This window comes from Schistocerca serialis, chromosome 9 (genome assembly GCF_023864345.2).
Source record: "Schistocerca serialis cubense isolate TAMUIC-IGC-003099 chromosome 9, iqSchSeri2.2, whole genome shotgun sequence".
Taxonomy (NCBI): domain Eukaryota; kingdom Metazoa; phylum Arthropoda; class Insecta; order Orthoptera; family Acrididae; genus Schistocerca; species Schistocerca serialis.
Genome location: NC_064646.1, coordinates 38,531,885 through 38,546,937, shown reverse-complemented (window position 1 = coordinate 38,546,937; position 15,053 = coordinate 38,531,885). Strand labels below are relative to the sequence as shown.

The following is a 15,053-nucleotide window of genomic DNA, read 5'->3' as shown; positions in this document are numbered from 1 at the left end:
AAAATTTGAGCCAGGCCAGACTCGAACCAGAATCTTCTTCTTGATGCAAGTGGTCACCTCGACCACGTTGGCCACCCAAGAAAGTTAGTATTGCATGCCTAATAACTGGGGTTCGACTTTAATCATACGCCTCTTCCTGAATGGAACTCACAGTAACTGTGTGAGTATAAGATGAAGGCAAAAGTGGTGACATATGGAAGTTTGGGTCAGTCTGGGGAATGTTGTCAGATGGCAGAGGTAGTCAAGGCAACCACTCACATCAAGCGGAAGATCTGTGTTCGAGTCCTGGCGTGGCACAAATTTTCATTGTCACCAGTGCATAGTGTAGCCAACATTTAGCCATATTCACAAATGCAAAAATGATTCTGGTATTTCATATAGCATTTGCTCGCTGTACTGCAAGTACATTAGAGTAACAGAGGCACTGCATTTTAGTATAGTGTTCGATCATCGGCCCACTACTGTTCTTGCTTTATGTTAACGATAGATCATTTTTTCTGAATGAGGAGGCAGAATTAGCCCTGTTGGAAGATGACACAAGCATTGTTGTGAAGGTGAATAAACAACCACCAACAGCAAAATTAGTAAATGATGTTTTTGTCAAAGATACTGAATGCCTTTGCACAAAAAGGCAAAAATATCCCACACCCTTTATTAATTTAATATGTCAACATGAAATGATAAACAAGGTAGAAAATTATAAGTTCTTAGCTGTGCATGTAGATGAAAAATTGTAGGGGAAATACCTTATAATAGACCCGCTATAACATTTAGGTTTGGCTACTTTTCCCATAAAAATACTTACCTACTTTGGGGATATAGAAGCACATTTTCATTCAGTAAGCTAACAAATTTTTATTCTTTGGTGCTGACACTCAATTAAGCTGCAACTTTCACCCATAGCTTTCCTTGAATATCATGAGAACGATACAGGCTGCCTTTCATGTTCCTCTAATGCGGTTATGTGTAAACTACACTAATGAGTTTCTCACAATCTGCTTGTATGATGCTTGAGATTGTAGTGAACTGTGTACTAGCAACAAGCAACTGCAAGTGACAAATCACCTTCCATCCAAACCGGTGATCGGCCATATTTAAGGTGCATAATCTTGCGTTTTACTAACAGTAAAATGTAGATCCCCACCAGCTACACAGCTCGTTAAGGCATCAGTCCCTATTGGTGATACTTCAGGAAGGCAGCAAGTTACATATTTAGCTTCCTGTGTGTGATTTTATAGTTATAGTGGTAGGAGGGTGTATAGGATGTGAGCATGCTCTGTGCTGGCTGCAATTTGTAAACAGCTGAAGATGCTTTTGACCATGGTCAGCCACCTTCAGGCTGTCGTTTTGGGGTGTATCGACGGCTGAGAATGTTGTGCGTCGCGTGGGACACCTCGAGTGTGGCTCATTTAGTGCACAGGCTCTGCTGCCGGGACACCTCACAGACTGTGCAGTGCTGTGGTTCCAACCTCACAGCACAGTGTGTGGTGGATGGTAACAAATTTGCATCGCTCAAGGCTGATAGTCAGTGTGGAAGCTGGCTGTCTGGGCTCACTCATTCACCCTGTCAGTGGACATGGGGTCATTCCTTCAGCAGGGTCTGAGCAGGCACACGGCATTAGTAGTTTTCTAGTTATCGGGAGCTCCATTGCTAAGGGCATTACTTAGCATTAGAGAAATATCTTTCAGGGCCAGCAAGAAATCCATTGTGCACTCAGTTTGCCTGCCAGAAGACCTTATCTGAGATGTGGAGGAGGTTCTGCCCGCTGTTATCGAACATGCAGGGTGCAGTCCATCTGCAAGTTGTGACTCACATCAGCACCAGTTACGTCTGTTGCCTGGGTTGTGAGTTCATACAGGTGGCTGACAGAAGTGGCGAAGACTGCTGGCCTTGCGTGCGGAATGCAAACGGAGCTCACAATCTGCACGACTGTTGCCAGAACTGGTTGGGGTCCTTCGGTTTGGAATCGAGTGGAAGGTCTCAACCAAAGGTTCCGTCGATTCTGTCACTGTCTTGGCTGCAGATTTATGGACTTGTGTTTTAGGGTGGAGAATTACAGGACAGGTCAGTGGGAAACTACACAAAGGAAGCAGCTACTTGGGTGGCAGAGTAATTGTGGAGTGTACATGGGGTGTTTTTAGGCTAGGCAGTAGTTTGAGATAATCTGACTGACGCTCGTCAGTTCAATATGCAGAGAATGGGATCACACTGCTTAAAAAGTAAAGGCACTTCGACTGTCAAAACTGTAACAGTAAAGTGTTGAAGTGCTCGTAAAGAACTTCCTGAATTTACTGTCCTCCAGAGAAATTGTTGTGCTGAAATTATTCTTGGAACCGAGAGCTGTCTGAATCCCGAAGTAGAAAGCTCTGAAACACTTAGCGAGATGTGGAACGTACATCGAAAAGACAGATGAGACACCAATGGAAGGGAATGTTCATTGCACTCGAGGAAAATAGTGCCTCTCGAGGCCGAAATTGACTCTGACAGTGAAGTTATCTGGATGCGTGTAACATGTGTAGGAGAAGTCAAGTTAATTGTCGAATATTTTTACCCGTCGCCCGATTCTGTTGTGGCAGTTTTGGAATCTTAGGAAGAAAGTCTACGCTCAGTAGCTCGGAAATACCCAGATCATGCAGACGACTTTAACTCACCGTGTGCACACTGGGACATAATTGGACAGAATTTGGCACGATAACTCTCAGGACATCCACCAGTTTTGCCAGTCAACGCCAAACCGAGTAACTGCTTGCGTAAGGGCCGGAGGTGGACAAACGCGTTATTGACTTGCTGAGTTTGTTGAGCTCATCCTCTGGAACGAATAACAACTTTTCTGAAATTTTATTCATGTGGTTGTCTGTACATGTACATCATATCTACCAATTTCTGTACATAACTTGTCAATTTCTTTTTCAGGTTAGGGTGTAACTAAGCGAAAAGTGAATGTCGATATATTTAGTCGATTGCGATATGCTCAGGGCCGTTTCTACCATTAAGACTAGGTGGCCGCCTAGGGCAGCAACATTTTCGGGGCGACAAAGGGCAGAAAATTAATGTCAAATCAAACAACAAAAAATTGAGCAAACGAGGAGAAAAAATGAAAAATAGGAAAACTTAAATCACCGAATACTTTAACGAAAGTAAACACGTTCCCTCTGCCTTCCTAAAAACGAAAGCAGCCGCTATGGATACAGAGTACAAAATGGAAACAAACATGAACTTGATTCATCGAATGTGTGAACTGTATCATGACTATCCAGTAAAAGTAGGATGAATCTCAATCATACTTGTCATGAAATGGGTATAACATAAGAATAAAGAACTGCGATTCGGAGTATTACTTCTGATATATTTTAAATGTTACTCATTTATTTACTTATTTTATTTATTTTGAGTTCTGTAAATCCATTTGAGAATATGACTGGATATAGAACGAGTCAAATTTTTACAAATATGAGGCAACACATAAAAACAGAGCGAAATTATGATTTTGTACTGAAATTTCATTCTGATTCTGCAAAGAAAAAAATCTGAAGCGAAAAATTTATTGTACAGGAGAAGGATTATTCGAAGTTCAGTAACCTTGCATGAGGAAACAGTTTTTTTTAATGATCGGTATGCCTGGCATCAATACAACATAACCACATCTTTACTTGTCCATTTTATTGCAATTAAATAACATAAGATATCGATTGAAAATTTGGTTGCACTGGTATATTCAGTTGAGTTTTATTTTGAAATATTCAACAGATTCTCCTATTTCAATTACGTTGGAAAATTTCAAAGATTGAGGACCAAAAATAAGTTTTGAAGGAATCGGGGACAAAGCATGAAAATTGAGAACGAGGAAGTTTGGTCACCTTAGTTTAATGATTAAATCTGAAAGTATAATAGGAGATTTTCGTTGTTGTGCAATTCGATGTTGGTCTTGGAGGCAAAGGGAGGGGGGGGGGGGGGAGGTATCAAGGAGACTGATGGCAGTAAAAAAAGAGGATATCAGTTTCAGTTATCGTCTACGGCGGCAAAACACCTAGCAACGGCCCTGGATTTGTTTGAGGTCCTTGCTGCCTCGCCCAGTATTGTTCAGTTATTTCCTGTCTCTCAACCAACGTAAACAGACAGAGAAGCTCCTACCACTATGACTGCGTGGTTGAGCGCCTTCTCTCTGTCCCCACCTCCCCGTTCCCCTCTGACAACCATGTCGCGCGTAGCGAGACGAGGCTCGCTTTGAGAGATTCGCAGCGTTTGTGAGGCCATCTGGTGCGAGAAATCCGCAGCTGTTTCCCCCCCACCAAGTGTCCAGTCACATTAAAGCGGGAGACTTTCGGGACAAGGCCAGTATCTGATTCAGTTGTGGGCAGGAAGTTGCTGTTGATAATTTGAGAGGAGCAGCGGCGCACACTGCGTGTTTCTACAGAAAAGGTTTGTGGCGTCATGCACGAGAGCTGTCCAGTGTGTTTGTTGCGCGACCTCCGTGTTCTCCGACTATTGTGCTACGGTGGCAACTACTCATAGCGTCTGACAATTTGACCACAATAAGAGTTCACATCCCCATTCGGGAATCCAGATTAGCGTGTTTCCTGAACGTCTCCTCAAAAGATGTACGCCGGGATAATTTGTTTATATCTAACGAGTGCGATTTCCCGCTTCGTCCCTCTTACGTTACGAGTTTTCAAACAGTCACTAGTGACCCACTAGTTGAGGGAACATATTCTAAATCTTAGTAGTTTCGTCATGTGAGACTTTACAGGACTGTAAAAAGCACCAATTTCCTTCGAATACTTATTTTTAGGTACTTGACGACAGACAAAAATCTACTAAGGGTAGCCGGAGGTGTCCAGTGTCATGACAATATACAAGAGTTATTGGGAAATTGATTTTGTCAATTCCAGCAGGCTTGAAAATGTAACTTCGCAACACAGATTAGAAGAAGTTGAAGGAGACTATTACCAATCTCTAAAAGAAAGACAACTGTTACAAAAATGATAACGCTTATGAGCGCGAAGTGTTAACAGTTTAGCTCTCGGCGAGAGATGCAAAAACAAAATGTGCGCCTTAGAGCTGGTAGTGTCGAACTTTTTTTAAATCGGACTTTCAGTGGCGCAATGTGCAAAAAATACAGATGTAAAACACCGAATTTGGTCCGGCGAGGCCATTATTGTACTGTTCGTTATTGATATTGGAGGACGTGTGTACTCTTGGAGAGAGGAACACCGAAAGAAGCGTTAAAAATCCACACTGTTTCCTGCTAATTACGGAGCATTGTTCTGCTTTTCATGTGGTGAATTTCAGTATGGCCTCTAAGGAAATTAAAATTCAAACTGTTGTGGATGTCTCAGACGACTATACACCATATTATACGGAGATATTGACCGTCTGCTTTATTCTGTTCTAGATCACATCTGTGACATAGTTATTGGGAATGTACAAGTCCAGTCCACATTTGAAATCGCATTTTTGTCAAACATTCTACTTGTGCAGGTAGATTGTCAGAGACTTATAGCTGCACACAACTCCTCTTCTTGCCAAAATTAGATTCACTAGGCAATGCAGATCCTTTCTCCTTCTACTACTGCATGTCTAAAAATTGAACTTTTCGAGTCATTGCTTAAAAAATAATAAATTAACTTTGCCATAGTTATTGTGATTATTATTTCCAAATAGTTATATGGGTGCCATCTCTGTGTTGGTCAGTCGTCGTCAGTTGTTTATAATATCATGTTGATAATTATTTCTTTAGGTTCGTCTAATCACAACCGAATAAAACACATTTTTCGTGCCATATGCGCTTCGGCTTTATTATTTGCAAGGCATCTTCAAGGGCGTGGAGTATATACTCGTACACATTTTTGTATATACTATTTTGATTTACATTTTCGATATTTTATACTGAGATTATGAACAGTTCTGGCACTTTCTATAATATCAAGTAACCTGGCGTGACAGGTTGTCTAACAGCTTCCAGGAGCAAAAACGATTTTATCTTCAATATTTCGTATAATTATTCACCGAATTTAAAAATAAAATAAAATCGTTAGCTCATGGAGAGTTATATCTTATGTGAAAGTTTCAACACAGTACAACTATTACCGTTAGAAACTATGTTTGTGTCTTGAAGCAGTTCAACTTACTGCACAGATATACCTAGATTACGTACATCCTGTATTTGAAAATGAGAACGCTTTTTAAACTTGCAACAAACTTTACGCACAATTTTAAACGTTTTCTGCCTTGCAAGCTTAACGTCAAATTTTTAACACATTAACTCTTTTCTAAAGTAATCAGACGTTCGAAACTGTATTACAGATGGTAAGTCGATTCTTTAAAAAATCGGGGATTTACTGATTTATTTATTATAAAGGATCTTATAAAATGAATCGCATTCTGTTCTTCATGGATAACCGGATCATCTGCAAAAGCATAGCGTCCTCTCTACGAAGAAAACCTCAGTCCAGTCACAAATTTCGCTTGATGGCCCGAATGATCGTAATTTTAATAGTAAGAGTAGATGTGGTACTGAGACAAATGCTTTTCTGAAATCGACAAATATATCTATCTGGCTGTATTTATCCATGGGTTTCAGGATATCGCTTAAGAAAAAAAACGAATTGGGTTTCACATGATCGATGTTTTCGTACTGCATGCTGTCTGTTGTGGAGGATATCATTCTGCTCTAGATACCTCATTACGTTTGTCGTCTGGATACGTTCTAAGATTCTACAACAAATGAGCATCAGGATATTGTACGGTAGTTTTGTGAATGACTCCTGCTACCCTTCTTGTTCCTGTAACGGATAAAACCTGTGCTTTCTTTCAACTAATTGGCACGATTTCCTGGTTCGAATGATCCATGGTAGACTATGGGTACTAGAGGGCTAACTAGCCACAAAGTATAGAATCTGATAGGGCTTCCATAGGGCCCTGGAGCTATTTTAAGTTTTAGCGATTTCAGCTGTTTCTCAACAACAGTGGCACTAACATCTATATCGCTCATTTTTTAAGTGGAGCGCAAATCAAACTGAAACAAACCGTTGGATTTTCATTTTGTGAAGGACCATTTTAAAATGGTCTTAAGCGTCTCTGCTTTCGCTTTGCTATCCTCAGTTTCAATCCCTGCTTCATCCATGAGTATCTGGTTAATGAAGAAACGTGAAGACTGTACTTGGCATGTGACTTCCTGATTCCCTTGTCTCCCTTTCCATTTAAGTAAGTTAAGACATGTCCACACGCTGCCACTTTCCTCGAATACAATCGTAGACGCACGGAAATAAAAGGGCACGCACAAAAATTTACAGAAAGAGCGCGATACACAAGGCAATTATATTGTCTACACGTTGCCTCATTGCGCAAGCAGTCCGTCTCTGTTAGAGAGCTTGTGCTGCGGTTATTGTGATAATAATGCTGCAGGAAAAACAAAAGAGCGACTGTAGCTAAAGAAGTATCTTAATAGCAAAGCCGGTCACAGCGAGAATTTAGATTTTCTGTTTGGGAAACTGCAGCGATAAGGTTGGCAATAACATTCCGTTAGCTGGCAATCGGCGACTTATATACCCTTCTGAACTATTTATTTTTCATTTCACAACGAAGCAGTTCGGTGAATATTCCTGTAAGTGAGAAATACTTAAGGAAGGTTCTTAGTCGTTACGTGAAGATTAACTAACTTTGAATGCGTCATTTGTATTTTATTTTGTAAAAAAATGTTGTTTACAAAACTTTTTGTCGTGAAATATTAAATGTAGATTAACATCCTCAGACTCTTCACTCGACAAGTTTGGTAATTTCATAGACCCCAGAACCCACAAGAACGGAGGCTATGTTTCTCAATTTCGTATTTTTTTGTTTGTCCTTCATTTGTGTTTCTAGTAGTTTATGGAAGAGCTGCGCATACCTCATTATTTCTTTTGTTCAAATGTTAGGCTCGTCAATTGTTGTGCTATTAAGTTACCATAGCACGAATATTCATCCACAGTTTTCATATGTACTTTTGATAAATTTCTTGCTTATTTTTCTCTGTTTTCCTATTCGAAACTTATTGTGTCTTGTTAGATTGGTTACTGCTGCTACAATGGCATGTTATAAAGATTTAGTTGAGTTAAATCGTGGTGTTATAATCGCCGCATGAGTGATGGGACACAGCATTTCTGAAGTAGCGATGAAGTGGGGATTTTCCCGTACAACCATATCATGAGTGTACCGTGAATATCAGGAATCTGGTAAAACATCAGATCTCCGGTATCGCTGCGGCCAGAAAAAGATCCTTCAAGAACGGGCCCAATGATAACTGAAGAGAATCATTCAACGTGACAGAAGTGCAGCTCTTCCACAAATTGCTGCAGATTTCAGTGGTGAGCCATCAACAAGTGTCAGCGTACGAACCATTCAACGAAACATCGTCAACAAGGGCTTTCGGTGCCGAAGGCCCACTCGTGTACCCTTGCTGACTGCACGACACAAAGCTTTATGCCTCGCCTGGGCCCGTCAAGACCGACATTGGACTGTTGATGACTGGAAACATGTTGCCTGGTCGGAAAATCTCGTTTCAAATTGTATGGAGTGGATAGACGTGTAGATGTATAGAGACAACCTCATTAATCCATGGACCCTGCATTTTAGCAGGGCTCTGTTCACGCTGGTGGAGGCTCTGTAATGGTGGGGGAGAGTGCAGTTGGAGTGATATGGGCCCCCTGATACGTATAGAAACGACTCTGACAGGTGACACGTACGCAAGCATTCTATCTGATCACTTGCACCCATTCTTGTCCATTGCGCATTCCGACGGACTTTGGCAATTCCAGCAGGACAAAGCGACACCCCAACACGTCCATAATTGCTGCAGAGTGGCTCCAGGAACACTCTTCTGAGTTTAAACACTTCCACTGGCCACCAACGTCTCCAGACATGAACGTTACTGAGCATATCTGGGGTGCCTTGCAACGTGCTATTCAGAAGAGATCTTCACCGCCTCGTACTCTCATGGATTTCCAAAAAATATGTTCAAATGTGTGTGAAATCTTATGGGACTTAACTGCTAAGGGCATCAGTCTCTAAGCTTACACACTACTTAAACTAAATTATCCTAAGAACAAACACACACACCCGTGCCCGAGGGAGGACTCGAACCTCCCCCGGGACCAGCCGCACAGTCCATGACTGTAGCGCCCCAGATGGATTTACAGACAGCCCTGCCTGATTCATGGTGTCAGTTCCCTCCAGCACTACTTCAGACATTATTCGAGTGCATACCATGTGGTGTTGTGGAAAAAATGAATGCTCGCTGGGGCCCTACACGGTATTAGGGAGGTGTACCAGTTTCTTTGGTTCTTCGGTGTATTCTTTAAAGTAACATGATAGTAGGCTTTTTATCTGATACTTGAAGCTCAGGGCATCCCATCTCAAATTTTTATTCAAGTAGCCTTTAGAAACGGCATCCCATACGACTTTTCTTTGTGTGTAATCATCTACTGTATAAATTTAAGCGTGCTTCCTTTGGAGTTAACATACATTACTGTACATAAATATCTCCACATCTTAACTTCAACAGCCTATACAGCCAGACACACATGCGCCCCAACTGCCAGTCGCTTGCTAAAAAGCGTCAAAATTCGCACCGAAGACGGCAAGCAATGCTCCTTACGCACGACCTCCGTTTACAGGAAATTAAGCGTGCAAAAATGTGCATCGTGTTGACGCATCTATAGTGTACGTAGTTGGTGATGATGACGCTGCTCTTTCAGCTGGAGTCCACGCAGTTTTCACGTGGAGGGAATGTTGCTAGCCACATTACCCAAGCAGGTACATCAGTTCAGCAGCAACAAACACCATTATTATGACCAGGTGAAACTGCGATCGGAAGTACAACAAATGAAATATTAGTTCAATTTATTATATGTATGCATGAAATGATTTAATTAATGTGATCCAGGGCTTTGCCACAGGAGTGACTGATAATTTACTACTGTCATTGACTATTGAAGCATCACTTGATGCATAGAATTAAAAAAGTGTTCCCTTGAGGTACAATATTTAACATTTACAAAAGTGCGTTTCCACCTGAGACTCGAATAACTCTTTAGTCCTACTCGATGGTGCTGCCTGCTTCATATGAGACGACGAACTGGCGCAGAACACTTCCATGCTTGGCTCTATATTGACCACCTCGCGAGGGCGTTGCTGTGCTGAGAGAGAGAGCGCTCTGGATGGCAGTGAAACATCGCTAATATATTATGGTATCGATGGTGGCTGTCGACTTGGGTGTGGCGCTGCAATCTTTGGACGATGCCGCAACCACATTGCCCTGTGATTAGGCTGGTATTACACTATCGTATTTCTTTGACAAAGAAATCGTATCATATTTCTTTGACAAGGAAATATGATCAAATATTCATCATATTTCTTTGACAAAGATCTTTGACGTGGCGCGAGAAAGGGGTATTACACTGTCGTCATATTTTTCGTTAAATTGCAATATGGCGAACAACAACCAGTTATGCACTGCAGTTGCTTATTCCACAATTGCAATGTGTGTGCGTTTGGAAGAAAAGCGGCGGGAAAAAAGGAAACATGCTCGGGTGAAGCTATGGGTATTACGTCGACATAGCAAAAAGCATTCAGCAAAATTTGTTATGGGAGCTGTAAATGGAGGATGTCAAGTCTTACATAAATTACTTACGAATGGATGAGAGTGCGTTTCAGTAATTGCTCAGTAAAGTGGCTTCTCACATTACAAAACAGAATATTCACTTGAAAAAAATGTTCAAATGTGTGTGAAATCTTATGGAACTTAACTGCTAAGGTCATCAGTCCCTAAGCTTACACACTACTTAACCTAAATTATCCTAAGGACAAACACACACACCCATGCCCGAAGGAGGACTCGAACCTCCGCCGGTACCAGCTGCACAGTCCATGACTGCAGCGCCTTAGACCGCTCGGCTAATCCCGCGCTACTCACTTGAGAAACGCTCTATGTGCAGCAGGCAAGCAAACCGGGACACAGCGATTTCTTGATACAGCAGAGAGCTACTCTATTTTACAAGACATCACTCGAATACCACAGTGCACATTAACCAATACGGTTCCAGAAATGTGTGAAGCGGCTTATAAAGTCCTGAAGGGGGAATATCTGAAGGTAAAGAAATATTTAGTACACCTTATGGGCAATGAGAACTATTTTTATTTTTGAATAATTTAATTAATAGAATTAGTGTTAGTACAACTACAAAATTAATAAGAAGTACGTACCAGATGAAGCGCTTTGAAACTCGTGGCATCCAGAGTTTAAAAATAGACAATTTAGAACGGAAAGCTAAGAATGTTTTTTTTAATTTTAGAGTGTGACCACTTCCTCTGTTGGGGCTTGCTGAAAAGCTGCCTGCATGATCGTGTAATACCCATAAGCTGGTATTACACTATCATATTTCTTTGTCAAAGTCGGTATGTGAAATGGTGTAATAGGGCACTTTGTCACATCTTGCCTGTCGTCAAATAAATATAATCAAATGTAGGGCCTCGCCGTAGGTTTGATTATAAAAGTCGTTCATCTTCTGTTCATTGCAATGTGAAATGTAACCGCTTGGAGCGCTGGCATCGCAACAGCTTGTCAGTTAATGAGCATTTCACTCTCATTTAAGTATATGGCCGAAAGAGTCAGCCTTCAGGAATTGTGAAACGAACCCTGTCGTCCAGGACCGTATCCCACAAAGAGCGCATATTCGCCACGAGACGGGGAAATTCACAGGCGTCTATTGTGCCGAATCGGGCCTAAGCGCTTAGTGTGCGAGTGAGACAGACGAGAACCAATGTCATAGGGAAACCCCGTAGAAGCTGTCTGTGGACAGGGAGACGTTGTAGTATTAAATATGGCGGACATAAGATCGGCCATAAAGAGAAACGTTTATTAAAACTATTTAATTCTGTAATAATGCAGGGAATCAAGCCACAGTAATTTTAATCTGCCTCCCTCCATAAATTTTCATGGTGATCCCAATAAAACTTGAATATTGATCATATCTACAATACTTTAGGATTTACTGTTAAAGTGAAATTAACAAGTTTTGTAACAAAGATCTGAATGCTAAAATCTGACCGCTTTGGTCGATATTAAAGATCGACATTTCATATAGAAACGCATCAGCCGGCCGGGATGGCCGAGCGGATCTAGGCGCTTCAGTCTGGAACCGCGCGATCGCTACGGTCGCAGGTGCGAATCCTGCCTCGTGATGGCTGGGTGTTGTGTGATGTCCTTAGGTTAGTTAGGTTTAAGTAGTTCTAAGTTCTAGGGGCTGATGACCACAGATGTTAAGTCCCATAGTGCTCAGAGCCATTTTCTTGGACTAGTCAGTTGAACGAGGATGTTCGGCGTGCGGGAAACGCTGCCGGGGACGGGCAGAAGGACAGTGCTGGTGGAGACGCGAAAGCGGACGGTTGGTGTTTAGGTAGCTAGGAAGTGAAACGACTTAGAAAATTTCGCATTGCGTGGTATCGCAGGACTTAGTCTCTGAGCGGTGAGCAGCCGCGCGCCTGGTGTGAACTTTTCGTGTAGTTAACGAGGTGGAGTATTGGGCTTGTAATTCGCGATGAGATTGTGAATGATAGAACTGTGTCAAATGGATATGCGCTCGAGTGTAACAGTAATTCTAAATACGACCACTAGCGCTATTAGTCTGATTTCTGAATTAACATTGTTCTAACCAAATCGCAAATGTGTGACCTACATCATTTATGGGTCGTTAATTTACCTCCCGATGTTATTATTACTGTTGTTGTATGTTATATTAACGTTGTATGTTTCATACAATGTCGGAAACTTGCCATCAGCCAGACAATTTAACCAAATGTTCACAAGTGTCTAATTCAGGGCGTGTAATGCGACACGTGTGGTTCAAACCCAGGACGAGTTTGAGCCAAGACATTTCGACGAAGGGGAACCGCATGTGAGCCAGAACGCCTTTGGGATGTTAGCTCGCAAACTATTTGACGTCTGTATCACGTGTTTGTAAACATGACCTCAGAGTTGTGGTGTTCCTTCGAATCTTTTTTTTTTTTTTTTTTTTTAGTAAATTTGCTTCGACTAGAGTGGGGGTTGAGCAAGGGGCACAATGCATGCTATTAATTGTGTGTTGACGGACGGGTGGAATATGCTGCAGACGACTTCATGTCCACAATCACAGCTATAGCGACCCACCTCTACATCTGGAAACATCCAGGCAGCTTTTCAGCAAGCTGGAATAGAGAATGTGGTCACACTCTAAAATAAAAAATTCTTTCTTAGCTTTCCATTCTGCTTTGTCTATTTTTTAACTGTGGATGACACAAGAAGAAAAGCACTTTACCTGTTTGCTTGTTTTTATTAATTTTGTAGTTGTTGGAACACTAATTCCATTAATTTCATTATTCAAAAATAAAAATAGTTCTTATTGCCCATATAGTGTACTAAACATTTATTTACCTTCACATATCCCCCCCCCCCCTTTTTTTTTTTTTTTTTTTTTTTTTTTGTCGTCAATCTACTGACTGGTTTGATGCGGCCCGCCACGAATTCCTTTCCTGTGCTAACCTCTTCACCTCAGAGTAGCACTTGCAACCTACGTCCTCAATTATTTGCTTGACGTATTCCAATCTCTGTCTTCCTCTACAGTTTTTGCCCTCTACAGCTCCCTCTTGTACTATGGAAGTCATTCCCTCATGTCTTAGCAGATGTCCTATCATCCCGTCCCTTCTCCTTATCGGTGTTTTCCACATATTCCTTTCCTCTCCGATTCTGCGTAGAACCTCCTCGTTCCTTACCTTATCAGTCCACCTAATTTTCAACATTCGTCTATAGCACCACATCTCAAATGCTTCGATTCTCTTCTGTTCCGGTTTTCCCACAGTCCATGTTTCACTACCATACAATGCTGTACTCCAGACGTACATCCTCAGAAATTTCTTCCTCAAATTAAGGCCGGTATTTGATATTAGTAGACTTCTCTTGGCCAGAAATGCCGTTTTTGCCATAGCGAGTCTGCTTTCGATGTCCTCCTTGCTCCGTCCGTCATTGGTTATTTTACTGCCTAGGTAGCAGAATTCCTTAACTTCATTGACTTCGTGACCATCAATCCTGATGTTAAGTTTCTCGCTGTTCTCATTTCTACTACTTCTCATTACCGTCGTCTTTCTCCGATTTACTCTCAAACCATACTGTGTACTCATTAGACTGTTCATTCCGTTCAGCAGATCATTTAATTCTTCTTCACTTTCACTCAGGATAGCAATGTCATCAGCGAATCGTATCAATGATATCCTTTCACCTTGTATTTTAATTCCACTCCTGAACCTTTCTTTTATTTCCATCATTGCTTCCTCGATGTACAGATTGAAGAGTAGGGGCGAAAGGCTACAGCCTTGTCTTACACCCTTCTTAATACGAGCACTTCGTTCTTGATCGTCCACTCTTATTATTCCCTCTTGGTTGTTGTACATATTGTATTTGACCCGTCTCTCCCTATAGCTTACCCCTACTTTTTTCAGAATCTCGAACAGCTTGCACCATTTTATATTGTCGAACGCTTTTTTCAGGTCGACAAATCCTATGAAAGTGTCTTGATTTTTCTTTAGCCTTGCTTCCATTATTAGCCGTAACGTCAGAATTGCCTCTCTCGTTCCTTTACTTTTCCTAAAGCCAAACTGATCGTCACCTAGCGCATTCTCAATTTTCTTTTGCATTCTTCTGTATATTATTCTTGTAAGCAGCTTCGATGCATGAGCTGTTAAGCTGATTGTGCGATAATTCTCGCTCTTGTCAGCTCTTGCCGTCTTCGGAATTGTGTGGATGATGCTTTTCCGAAAGTCAGATGGTATGTCGCCAGACTCATATATTCTACACACCAACGTGAATAGTCGTTTTGTTGCCACTTCCCCCAATGATTTTAGAAATTCTGATGGAATGTTATCTATCCCTTCTGCCTTATTTGACCGTAAGTCCTCCAAAGCTCTTTTAAATTCCGATTCTAATACTGGATCCCCTATCTCTTCTAAATCGGCTCCTGTTTCTTCTTCTATCACATCAGACAAATCT

At 41.5% G+C, this 15,053-nt stretch overlaps 1 protein-coding gene across 1 annotated transcript in view; it reads left to right on the top strand.

Annotated features, from left to right (window-relative positions):
• Nucleotides 1-4,287: 4,287 nt before the first annotated feature.
• The window catches only part of LOC126418698 (UDP-glycosyltransferase UGT5-like), a 131,339-nt gene continuing 120,573 nt past the window's right edge, over nt 4,288-15,053 (top strand). Inside the window, exon 1 of the mRNA XM_050085593.1 lies at nt 4,288-4,420. The gene's annotated coding sequence lies outside the window, so the exon portion shown is untranslated. The remainder of the gene's footprint in view (nt 4,421-15,053) is intronic.